This window comes from Alligator mississippiensis, chromosome 10, assembly GCF_030867095.1.
Source record: "Alligator mississippiensis isolate rAllMis1 chromosome 10, rAllMis1, whole genome shotgun sequence".
In the NCBI taxonomy this organism is placed as follows: domain Eukaryota; kingdom Metazoa; phylum Chordata; order Crocodylia; family Alligatoridae; genus Alligator; species Alligator mississippiensis.
The window spans coordinates 59182625-59195758 of record NC_081833.1 but is presented as its reverse complement, the minus strand read 5'-3'; the positions used below and the strand labels follow the sequence as shown (position 1 = coordinate 59195758).

At 45.2% G+C, this 13134-nt stretch overlaps 1 long non-coding RNA gene across 1 annotated transcript in view; it reads left to right on the top strand.

The window, feature by feature from the left end:
* Positions 1–13134, top strand: part of LOC109284480 (uncharacterized) — a 282527-nt gene that overhangs the window by 114128 nt on the left and 155265 nt on the right. The window lies entirely within an intron of this gene.

The window sequence follows — 13134 nt, the reverse complement described above, 5'->3', positions numbered from 1 at the left end:
TTTGAAGCTTCTTTACAATTTTTTAGGCATTGCATATTTTCCACCAGTTCCTAAATTTCGACCCGAGGATCTCTTAATATGAGGACCTACTGTATTACTCTCTAGCATCCACTCTGCCCTTTTAAAATCTTTTGACTTCCAGTAGCCTGAGTATTTGTTCAGAATGGTTCCTCTGGTCAAGAACTCATTTGGTTCTCTTGGAAATCTCCTAAATGGAAAAATACTGCACCAGCAGGGAGCTGCAGTGGATCATCTCTAGCAGTCTTGGTTCCAAGATGCTATACTTTCTTTAGAAGCTTCCTGCAGAACCATAAATTTAATGTGAAGTGAATAATATGTATTTTTTTCATGAATTTATTATGAAAATGTGGCTTTTTTGGCTGCCTTTGCCTGTGGCACAGATTATTTCTTTCATGTTGCTCTAGCATACCCACAGAAATAAATAACACCTACTCTTTTCTTGTGTATCATGATGTGGAGATCTTCTGAAAATGACCTTTTAGTTAAACAGCTCTATTGACTCCCACACTTGAATTTCCTGCCAGCTCAGTGGTATGATTTTCAGTTTTTGCAATGCTTGCTATTCACTGTGACCCTCATAGGCACATTAAAACCCAAGATGGAGAATAAGTGTACTGAGCAAACAGCATCAAGCCTGGAGCTGCCATCTAACCTTATGGTTGGCTTAGGTCCCAGTTCAACGGAGGTCTTGGAAACACACCTAAATTGAATTAGATGTTTGGTCTGTGAGGCCAAACTAAGACCCTGGTCACCAACTTGTGGGGAGAGGAACAAAAATGGCAGGTGCCATACTGCTGGCCCTGCCAGTGCCTCCATCAACAGCCCAGTTGCAAATGCTGTGCTTTGTGCCATCACCACCCAGGGCACAGAACTGTCCAGTTACACCTCTGCTGCATGGGGTTGCTGAAATCAGCACAAAATGTTGTTTTTTATGAATCTGATAAAGAGTAGATCCTGAAAATAGGGATATCCCCAATTTTTAGAGAGATATTTATCCTAGCAGGTGCTTTTTTAAAATTATGGAGACCCTGGTGTTCATGCATATTGACATGACATGTTCAGCTCTATATTGGACGAGTGCAAAACTATGGAGGAAAAGTTGGACTAGTTTCAATATAAGAACATGATATGAGGTTAGACAGGCTCATGCTTTCTTAGCAATACCGTAACTTTAAGCAATGATGTGTAGGAATGACATCATAATTTTCCAAGAAGAAATGATGCCTGTGCTCTGGTTTTTGTGTTCAACACTGAGTTAAATATGGGTACAAAAGAGTGTAAATGAATGAATTATTCATATACTAAAATAAAACTATTATATTGCACTAATGACTGGTAAACCGATTATAAATTATTGATGTTTATCAATTTATCAATTGAAAAAGCACATTTAAAATAAAGAGGAGAAAAGCAAGACTAGTGCATCACAAAATATATCTTGCTCATTTATTGTGATAATTGTAGTTTAGGTTTAATGGGTAATTCTTGATTTTGAACTGGCATATTTAGGGTAATACATTTATAAAAATACTGTATCCTAAGTAACATGAAACCTCATTGTAGCACTTAGCTTGAGAAAGCTGGCTGAGGAGTGAGGGAATCACCTTTTTTTTGTTCATATCATAAGGTGTCTGAATTAGCCAGGGCTGAGTTACCAAGGTTCTATTGTGCAAAATACAAAGATAATTGCAATATATGAATGTGTTTTGTTTCACAAACCTACTAGCAGCAAATGCCAATTATGAAAATTTCAAGAGGTCAGCAGGTTTGCCACTTTCCACATTTCTGCTGGAACCTCTGTCTGTCTTTAAACAGCAGAAACAGAATACATGATTGGCTATGGAGAGATGTAGCATTTATCCTACTAGTGAGAGAAAAAAAGATCATATGATTTGCTTTTAGCTATGTTATTTGAGAAGCATCAGATCTTTTCTGACTTGAATGATAAATGTCATATTTCCCATTTAACCCCTCCCATTACATATTTTCTTTTATTGTAACTGCATGGTGTTGTCCAAAGCTGATGAAGTGTTTTGCAGTTGCCACAGACAAAGGAATTGCAGAGGCTTGAAATATATGAAGAATTTGATAGCAAAAGTTGATAAAATTAAGGTTCTAGCATTTAATATTGTTTGCTATGAAAGCATCACTTTAATGACCTCAGTCAAGTTCTTTTACCTTCTGGATAGTCCTTAAACCAGCCTTTATTTCTCCACAAACTGGCATGGGCACAGGTACTGGGCATGTAAGTTGTTGCTGCATTAAATCTTGTTTAATATGGTATTAAACATTGATTGTGTACAACATTTAGTCAAGCAGCTTACTGATAACACCAGTTTAAAGAAAAAGGAAAAGTATTTCATGTCTAAGTCCTGCATGATCTTCTCCTAGCATTTGAAATTTGAATTTGTTTCTTTGTTTCCCAATTAATGGTCTGCCTGGGCCAAAGGATATGAATGTGAAATATGGTCATTAGTTCACAAGTTTACATTGCACTAAGCTGGTAGTTAGTGAGGAGGCCATCAAAGGGGTCATTTGAAGAGAAATTTCATCTTTTAAACAGGGAGGGAAGAAAGGAAGGACTTTGACTTTTTAGCTACTTTATTCAGGGGTTTAGGGTACAAGAAGTTGGTCTGTCCTGGGTCCAGGTCCAATATACAAAGCAAAGACAAACAAATCACCATCAAACCAAAAGCACCATGTCATTACATTCATAACATCACACCGTGACAGACACCTTCGCAGTATGGCATGTTGTGCCTAACATGCTGTTATGTGGTCAGGACACCTGGCCACACAGTTGTACAGACCAAAGCCCTCTATAAACAAATGCTTCCTACCCTGCTGTATTCAATAGTACACGTAACAAAACCTTAAACTTCCCACACAAAGAAAAAAAGCAAAAAGCAGCCTGGTGAGGGCCTAGGGTACGGTGCGAGCTTGGAGTCGCAGTCTACTACCGAGCCTGCCTGGTTGCCCATACCGCTCGTGACATTAGAGCACGTATTGAAGACGGCCATCCTTCACGTGGCACAGTGCCCCCTGAAGGGCTCAGAATGCCTCAAGGTGGGCACCACCCACCAGAGCACAGCATGCTCGAACTCCCGCAAGAGGCGCACATGCACCAGGAGGCTGAAAAGCCTCAGGGCTTTGTCTGAGCTGGTCCTGGCTAGCCAGTTGCAGCGTTTCTTGAGGATGGCCTTCTTGGCTTGACCCAGCAGAAAATTGGCCAGGTAGACAGTACCCCATTTTGCTGCCTGGCATGGGTAGGAGCACATGTAGGTGTTCTCTGAGAAGCTCCTACCCACAGCGGTGGCTTGAGGGTGATAAAGAGTGGCCGCAGGCAGGACAGTCAAGGAAGGCATGAAAAAGTCACTCAATGCCCCTGGGGCAGAAGGGGCAGGCTGTCGAGGCAGCTGGGTCAAAATGGGACACAAATGTGTCAGTGGCTAGGATGCCATGCAGCAACCAGCACTGCAGATTGCCAGTCTTCTTGGTGGTTGGCGGCTTATACAGTGTGAGTCAAGGCAGGTGGGCTGGTGGGGAATCTGGCGGCCCCAGGCAATGTCACCACAGTGTATCAGGGCGGCCCGCCACCACCTGGGCATGGCAGACATGAACCACCCAGGCATACCAGCTTCTATGGGACAGGGAAGCAAAGGGGCAATCTGTGTCACTGTCAGGAGGCACGGGGAGCATCATCATGGTTTTAGGCCTGCTGGCCATGGCTGGGGTGACCAGCAGTAGGGGGAAGGCCTCACTCAGGGCATCCATGGTGAAGGGGACCTGGTGCACCCCAAGATGGTTGTCTAGGGTGGCTGCTGACTCTGGTGGGAGGGCAGCCTGGATGTTACACAGGAGATGGCCCACACTGTGGACAAAGCGCATCCCCAGCTGGGTGGTCAGGGCCTCGGGCAAGAGCCAGGCCGACTGAGCAGGGTCAAGGAGATGGTCCAGGTAGAGGACATGCACTTGGATGAGGGTGTCTGTGAGGCTGGCAGAGGCCAGGCTTGGCACGAGCTGCCACAGGGCTGGGTTGTGCACCAGGGGCTCCCTCAGCAGCTGCAGGAACTGCAGGCACTGGGCCTGGAGCTAGAGACAGAAGGTGGCATGCCAGGCTCATACCATGCTATTGTAGGAGGCTGGAAGCAGTTCAGCAGCATGAAGTCCAGCAGGAAGAGCTCCTGGTCAAAGCCAAGGACCCACATCCTCTGCAGGACTCAGCACACCGGTTGTTGCCAGGGCAGGTGCTCTTCGCTCTGGAGGAGTTGCTGAAGGGCTTGCAGGCAGGCGGTGGCCACCTTGCTTGCCAGGTTGACCAGACTCTAGGACCCGTCCACAGTAGGAGAGGCTGGGTAAGCACCAGCACCACTGTTGCAGGTGGGCCTCCACCCCCTCCTCAAGGCCATCTCAGTTATGTGCTGTGAAGATGGGTGGCCCCAGGAACATGCCCAGGACCTTGAGGCCCTTGTGGCACCAGGTGAGGCCCCCCTGGCAAATCCAGGAGGGTCACGCTGGTCCATGTACCAAGCAGCAAGGTATCACTCTTGGCCCAATTTTTACGGGCCGGGGAGGCACACTCATAGGCTCACTGGCAGTCTGTCAGGGCCCACACATTTTCCTGGGTGTTGAGAAAGATGGTCACGTCACCCGCATTCGACGACAGATGGAGCAGAGGGCTAATGGATAGGCCCAGAGCTGTTGGCTGGGCCATGTGTCTCAGGCAGAGCCACAGCGCATGCAGCAGTGAATCATTGGCCAGGGTGTAGAGCATGCCGAACGGGGGCAGCCCTGATGGAATCCTCTGCACATGGGGAATGGGGTGCAGAGCACACCATTCACCTTGAGCAGGCTGGAGGTGTCTTGGTACAAGACCCAGAGGGTCCTGGTGAAGCGAGGCCTGAAGCCAAAGGCCTCCAGGGTCTGGAAGAGGTAGGCATGGCCCACCCAGTTGAAAGCCTTCTCCTGGTCCAGAGAGATAAGGCCAATGTCCAGGCCAAAGAGTTTGCTGGCTGTGAGTAGGTCATACAGCAGGAACAGGTTGTCTTGGATGGTCCTGCCTGGCATGCAGTAGCTTTGCTCAGGCCCAGTGATGGAGGCCATGATGGTGCAGAGGCGGGTCACTAGTGCCTTGGCCAGAATCTTGTAGTCCACGCACAGAAGGGAGACCAGCCATAAGTTCTTAATGCAGCCAATGTCTCCCTTTTTGGGCAGCAGCATGAACACCGCTCGGCGGCAGCTGACCGGTAGGACCTTGTCGGCGAGGCTCTCCCAGAAAACGCATAGGAGGCAGGGGCTGAAGAGAGGCCAGAAGGTCTTGTATAACTTGGTGGGTAACCTGTTGAGGTCTGGGGCTTTGCCAGAGGTGAGGCCAGCTGCGGTGGCTTCCATGTCTTCCAGAGACAGTTCCCGCTCGAGCTCACTGGCCTCCAGACTGCAGACATGGCACGCCCTCGTGAAGTTCCTGCATGGACTCAGGGAAGGACGGCTCAGCTGCAAACAGGTTGCAGGCACTTCACCTGGGTCCGTGATTACCCTGCCCTTGGGGGTCTTGAGGTGGTCTAAGACTTTGCTTGCTGCCCGCTGCCACTCCACGTTGAAGAAGAAGTGAGTTGGGGTGTCAGTTTCTGCCAGCTCTTGTCTGCAGGCATGGATCCTTGCTCTGCGCGCCATGATCTCTGCCAAGTTGTGCAAGCATTTCCTGCAGAACTGGGGGCTCTCGCGCAATGCCACGTTGCTGCCAGCGGCCAGCAGGGTGACCTTGAGGTCTGCCACATCTTCCTCCAGTTCTCAGATATGTTGGCACAGTTCATTTGTGGCCAGCTGGGTGTACTGCTGGCAAAAAGCCCAGATCTGTACCTTGCCCACGTCCCACCATAGCTTCCAGGAGGAGTAGCTCATTCTTGTGGTCTCCCAGCCCTGCCAAAAGTGGGCAAAGCAGTCCCAGTAGTAGGAGTCCTGGAGCAGGCTGATGTTGAAGCACCAATAAGGCGCCTGTGCACAGGCTCTGCCAGGCAGGCTCAGTTCATAGCAGGTCAGGCCATAATCTGACAGGCCTGAGGGAATGATGTGGTTACTGCTCAGGAGTGGCAGATAGTGTTTGGTGACATAAAGGCGGTTAAGGCGGGCAACGATGTAATGGCATACATCAGGATGCAGGGCTCAGCAGACATTGATGAGGTCCACAGTCTCCAGGGCAGACTCAAGCCTGCAGGCTGAGGGCAGGTGAGGCTCAGGCCCCATGCAGTTGAGCGAGGCATCAATGGTGCAGTTAAAGTCCCTGTTTATGAGGAGCAGGTCATCATTCTTGAAGGACCACCTGTGGGGATGCCAAGTAACTAATTAATCCAGAGGGTCATTAATCCTCGATGGTTCGGGGCATTAAAGTAAGTTAATTTCCCTGAGCATTGATCTACTGCCCAACCCTACTCAGAGTTAGAAAGAGTAGCTACAGGTAGGTTGAGCAATATTAGCTGTATTACCCAACAAAACCTATGCAATATTCCCAGCACTGAGATTGGGGCCATGGCTCAGGAACAAGTGGCCTCACCAGGCAGTGTGCCAGGCTACCTGGTTGAGCCCATCAGAATGTGTCTCCTGGAGGAAGGCGACGGCCAGCTGCTTCTGGCACAGAAGCTCCAGGATGGCCTCCCATTTCACCAGATCTCAACACCCATTAATGTTAAAAGTGCCAATGGTTGTGGCTGCATTGGGTGTTGGTATGGGAGAGAAAGAGCGAGGCAAGGTGTGGGTGGAAGAGCAAGCACCTAAGAGCAGAGCAAGATAGCAGAGACAGATTGAGGAAGGCTTATCATGACCTACTCTACTCCAGGGACCCTTCCAGGCCCCACTCGTCTCTCACCCACTGTAAGAGCTTCTCCAGATGGTAAGGCATCTGCTGGGTGCTTAGATCTTGCTGTATAAGTTTGGCTGCAGCCCTGGCAGCCTTGACAAAAAAGCCTAGGGTCTGCACACCACTGGGTGATGCACTCCATTACATTCTTCTGTCCTTTGGTCTGCTTAAGAAAGGTCAGGAGACCCCCATAGTCGGGGGCAACCCTGGGGGGGTGGTCCGCCAATGAGTTCTGGACATTTCCAACAGAAGAATAGCAAGGCCATACACCAGGTGGGAGCTCGCCCAAAACACAGTGTCTACACGCTCAATGTTCAGGCACAGGAGCCTCCTCTCATTGTTCAGGTCAAGGACCGGCCCCAGGAGGGTGATTTCCACTTTCTTGAGGGGAGAGAGGTCATCCTGCTCTCAAGGTTGTTTGTGATGCACAGAAAGCTGGATCTCCATCTCACTAGCTTCCCCATTCAATCCAGTAGTCTGGGACATAACTGAGAGGTCAACAAACCCCTCAACAAATCTGCCTGTGCACCATGTGCATGGCACAGTAACCACCCATACTGGGTCATGCTGTGCTTTAGTACTTCCAAAGGAAAGTACTAAAGCACAAGGCTGTAGCAGCATTACTGTACGACGATGTGTAGATGCACCCTATATCTCCCACATTGGGCGTGACTGGGCAATTCTAGATTATAATGCCAATATATATTGTTTATACCAGGTATTCACTTTCCAAGATGTAAAAGATAACCTTCTTCTCTAGAAGAACTTCCACTCTGTTGAGCGTGAGCAGATTCATGGATTTGACTATGTGCAAACCCCTCCAACTCTGTTTACACCAGTGGCAGTTGGTGCAAAGGCATTCAGTGGAGGTTGAAATGTAGGCCTTCAAAGTCTCAGCTCAGGATCTTTTATGGGGAACCCTCCCCCTGAAATCTTGCTATATTTTCTTTTAAAAATGTTGCTGGTATTAAATATGAGATTTACCTAATTGCTTCTGCTATTTTTAATGTAAAATAAAGCTCGTTTTTTTTAGGGAAAATATCAGGCATTGTTAACTCACTTATTTGGGAACCTACTTTTTTTCTCATCTCTCACTGGGTACATGTACATAGTATTATTCCTTACCTAAATTCAATTTGTACCAGCCATTTCTAACTGTGTATGATGAGCTGTCAACAAAACATTTCTAAAAAGTCTATAATAGATACAATTAGCTATTTACCCATTAGCTTATCATGAATTCAAAGTAGTTTGTTATTGACTATGGAGTAAATATTCCACCATTTAAAAAGCAATGATTCACAGACTAAAAGTTGTCAAGGAAGAAGTCTAAAGGTGTCACTGCATGACAGTCCATTATAGCACCAAGGCCCTGCTATAAGCTATTAAGGACATTATCATACTTTAGACCAAGTACTAGTAGAACTCTGTCCACAAAACAGTAGAATAAATTGCCCTTAGTTCACAGCATAGTCATCATGTTCCCTGATGGCCTAGATTTCCAGTTATGCTGTATTTCCTGATTTGGTGCTTTCACTAGGAGGTTCAAGGCAGCAGAGTTAGGTATTATCCTTAAACAGGTAAATGCAGTGGCCTCTTTCCATTGTCTTATGCTTTCTCTTTCTATGTAATTCCTTCCCTCATCTCTTACTTTTCTCCTTTGACCTCTTTTCTCTATCACCCTTGTCTTCTGCGTTTCTGTTCAAAAGCAGTCTGTATTCCTTGTTCCTTTCTTATTGCAGTGTAGGAAGCATTCTGGGATGGTGCCATAACCTGGAGTAGCCTTGAAGGGGCCCCAAATTATGCTGGGGCTGAACTGACTCCAGTACTCCCGCACAAATCAAGGGGTGGTGCTGATAGGGGCAGGGAGGGAGAAAAGGCTTAAGCCACTATTTCCTCTTGTTCAGGGCCTGCATAGATAAGAGTTCCACCAAACTCATCTGTCCCAGTGATTCTGATGTGTCAGTTTATCTGCTCTAGCTCTTTTTTTAAAATGTTAGGCTCATCCCTTTTTGCTGGTTGACAGTATAACCTTGGAACAATTTGTAGACAATTTTAAAAAAATCATGAACCCTTTGTTCTTGGTATACAAAAACTCACCAAAAGTTCCACTGGAAATCAGGTGTGCAGTGATGCTGAACTAGAATTCTTCATTAGTGTTAATACAGTTTTCATCCACAATCGCAAAGACTGCAAGTAAAGCCATTGATGTGTTTTTCTATGTAGTTCTTTGGTTTCCAGTTTTGAAAATGTATCCTGTACAGTGCAGGTGGATGCTTTTTTTCTTGTTATGACTTTATGTGGCACAACAGCATGAGGTAAAAATGGACCATTTATCTTAAAATGTCATTGACACTTATTAGTTTGTGTTGTAGACACCTTCCAGCCTATTAACTATTTTTGCATATCATAAATATAATATTTCAACATTTTAATAGTTCAGATAATTCACTGGATTTTAATGTGATACTTATATAAATGAACCTGGGTTTCCTTCATCTTTGAACAACTACTTGCATCTATGATGTATAATAATTTTAGATTGATTAATTCCTGGGTTTGGCATGCCTAACTGTCTATCTTTATTCCCACAGATATGATCCAGTGTTTTCCCCACATGTTCCCTCATACTATTTGCAGTGTGGGTCTGTAATATACTTACAGCTGGCTTTACAGGTTTATCCCTCAAACAGAGGTTGCAACTGGAGTTCAGCCTGAACAATTAGATTAATTTAGTTCCTGTGACAAGAGGTGGGACTACACCAAATTCTGACTTGCTTAAGGCACAGATTTCCTAGAGACTGATACTAAGTGCACTAATCCAAAGTTTGCTCTCAGAAATTAATACAGCTCCAAAGACAGGTGTTTATCTACTGGATCTACATGGGAATGCTGATGTATTTCTAAGGGCTGTGAGTTTAATGGCATTTTGAGGTGGAAAGAAGCCAACAGAAAGTGAAATATCTTTTAAAAATATCAGTCTTAACCAGTCAAATACTTAGACATTCTGTTTCTGGATTCTTATCCATTCATACATAAGTAGTTATGGAAATGGTAAAAAAAGCTCAGACCCATCAGTGGAGGTTTTAAGTCTGATAATGCACAATGTACAATTTTTGTGATAGTTAGCTTACCTCTTTATCATTTTTTCTTCATTCCAAGATGAAGTAGAAATTGTGGACAAAGAAAGATTAATAGTCATTGTGCAGGGACATGGTACTTGGAATGATATTGCACATCAGGGCCCACTTTCCTTTGTTCAGTGGTGGTTGCTGCCCCACACCCCATGTACTACTCCCCTTGCTCCCTGGCAAGGAAAACTCCAGCTGATGCAGTGGTATCTGCCCCTTGCAGCCAGTGGCTCACTCTGTCTGCCAGCTCCTGCCAGAGTTTGAAAGCGAGTTCTCAGCCGGCTGGCACTCTGCAGACACCAAGCTGGGTAGGTGGGGGTAGATGCACACATGCACATGTCCCCCCCTCCCAGTGCCTGTGCACCTGGTTTCCCTCGTGGATGCACACGTGCACACACTTATACACACCCACAGAAGACGGCAGCTAGGGTTCCATCCAGCGTATTTGCACACGAGGTTGCTAAACTTGCCCAGCTCCAACCCTGTAGCTCCCAGGAGCCCTAATGGAGGAGCAAGTCAGGGCAGGACAGCGAAGAGGCTCACAGGCAGGCTTCATCCCCCCCATGCAGAGGCTGGACCCGTCTGGGAAGGGCCCTTATGCAGTGCCCACTGGGAGCCACCAGCCTGCATTACGTAGCCATGCGGTGCCTGCTACCACTGCTGGCAGCTGCCTGGGGCTGCCATGCAGCTCAGGCCTTGACAGCTGCTAGTGGAAGCGGACCATCTTGGCATGCCTCATGCAGGTGTCAGAGCCATGGTCTTAGCTCTCCCCACCCTGGCTGATCCCCACCCCAGGCAGGAAGAGTGGTGCCTAGCCTAGTTCAGTCTACCCACCCCAGCCTTTAGCCACTGCTCAGAAGTGGGGCAGGCATGTACAGGTAGGGTGGTGCCAATGTGTGACTTCTGCTTCATTTTTCACCAACCAGCTGGGATGCCAGGATGGCCTACAAAATCTGGGACTTTTCCAGTTGAACCAGGACATATAGTCACCATAGTCATAATCCACTGGGATCCTACTGCAAGCTTTGATGTGCAATCTAATTATGAATATATGGGGTCATATTTCATCAGGAAAGGCTCATCAATACATGCTCTTGGACATCATCATGAGCTGAAATTTCCTTTTCTGAGCTAACTCTTCTCCCTATGAAGAAAAACGGACTAGTAATAACCTTTCCAGTAGGCAAATTCTGTTGTGCTTTGACAAATCCCAGCTCCCTCCTCCCCTTCTTACTCCTGTGGTACTGTGACTCATCGTAGAATCCTTTGCCATTTTGTAGTTTAATCATCTCTATATACTGTTCTCCTTGTCTTATAAGGCATGGATGATTCTCAAACATGTCCTTGATAGGGGAAAAGCTTACGCTGTTGTGCAGATTCTTTGGAGCAACTGAGCCTTTTTGTCATGCCTTCTCATCTCTGCAAAAAATACAGAAGAAGCCTTGGAATAAGGCCCTATTTTACAACTGTTTGACTTTTTCCAAGCTTGAACTAAGGCTATAAAAGCTGTTGCAGAAAGGCAGAGTCTAGTTTTTGTAGTTTTCTGTCTTCCGGTATCCTTCAGGAAAAGAATATCTTCACATCTCTTAATGGTGTGATAGCTTTCAAATGTATTGTTGTCTGAAGTGTTGATTAAACAAAATGGTGCTGATTGCAGCAGGGTGGCTAAATGCGGACAGGAGTAGCTATTGCAACCCGCTCACTAAGAAGTCATTTATCAAAGTTTTATCTGATTTCAGAGGCATTGGATTTATCAGTCACAGTTTATAAATGGCATGTCATCAGGATCAAACCAAAACGATACCTTACTCAAGTGCTGCTGTAAAGCAACTGTAAACATTCACTGCAGATGTACATATGTCCTTGTACAAGACAGTATTTCATGTTCTGTAGAAGTAAAAATGTTTTTAATATTTTTAAAGTTTTAGATATTTTTAGGTGGGAAAGGATTTGTGATTTCTCACCTTAATAACCAAGAAAGCTTAAAACATACAAATATTAGTAAGTAAAGACCAACTATATTCTGGCTATGGACAGATAAAATAATAAACTGCATTGGTGAGAAGGGCATCTTGTTGCTTTTGAGTACATATTAACTATTCTGATCTGTTACTTTTGTCTAGTCCTATATTGGTATAAGTGGAACTAAATTGCTGTAACTTTAAAACCTGGAACAGGTTTAAAATTAGAGCAGTTTATTTCCAGTTATACCAGTAGAGGTTTGGACCAGAGGTAACAGTTAAATTAGAATAGCTTATACCAGTGTAATTTAATACTGGTATAAATATTACTTTTGGCTGCTCCCTATGTCAGTGCAAAATGCTGTATAAATGGCATGGTTTGAGCTGGTGCGTTGCAGCAAAGTAGGTTGCAACTATGAATAAAACAGTGGTATGATTTTATCATTTGCTTAGGAATAGTTATTTGCTGTCCTTGTGGGAGGAAGGAAGAAGGCAGAAGGGAGGGTTTTTTTAAAAGTATTGAGTGTGAAACACATTAACAAACAACATGTGACAGCTGTTAGTCACTATGCTTAATGTATCACTCAAGGTGCTTTGACTCTGTGGTGTTGAGTTCAGGATAAGAAACTTTACTGAATGAAATAGAATAAAACATTGAAATTCTAAACTTTTTTTTCTCTAAAATTGACAGAATTTTGAAGAGAATATTGTCAACCCATTTCCATTTATTATAACTAAGATAGTCTTAGACAGAGCCAAAGTTAAAGGCAAACCGACTGGTACTTACAAAAATATACTGCAGAAGAACTGGTACATAGAGAAGGAAATGACTTAAGAGATCACTGAGTTCATCCCCCTGTATAAGGGCAAGATGCAGTCATATTGGATATTAAACTATACTTCACTGGATCTCAGAAATAAACCTATTGGGTACCTCAACCTCAGTGTCTTGGGTTTGACTTTTTGGACGATGAAACCATTTGAGATTCAAGTGCAATGCAGAGGAAGTTTTATTAAACTTATAAACATCCATTTGAGTCTAAATTAACCTTGGTTGTTCTTTAACTAGTCTAACAGAAGAAGTGCTAAAAACCCCAGTAAGACAGACATTCTACCAACTAACCTAAATTCTAGGACCCCATTTTATTTTTGGCACCCAATTCCTAAG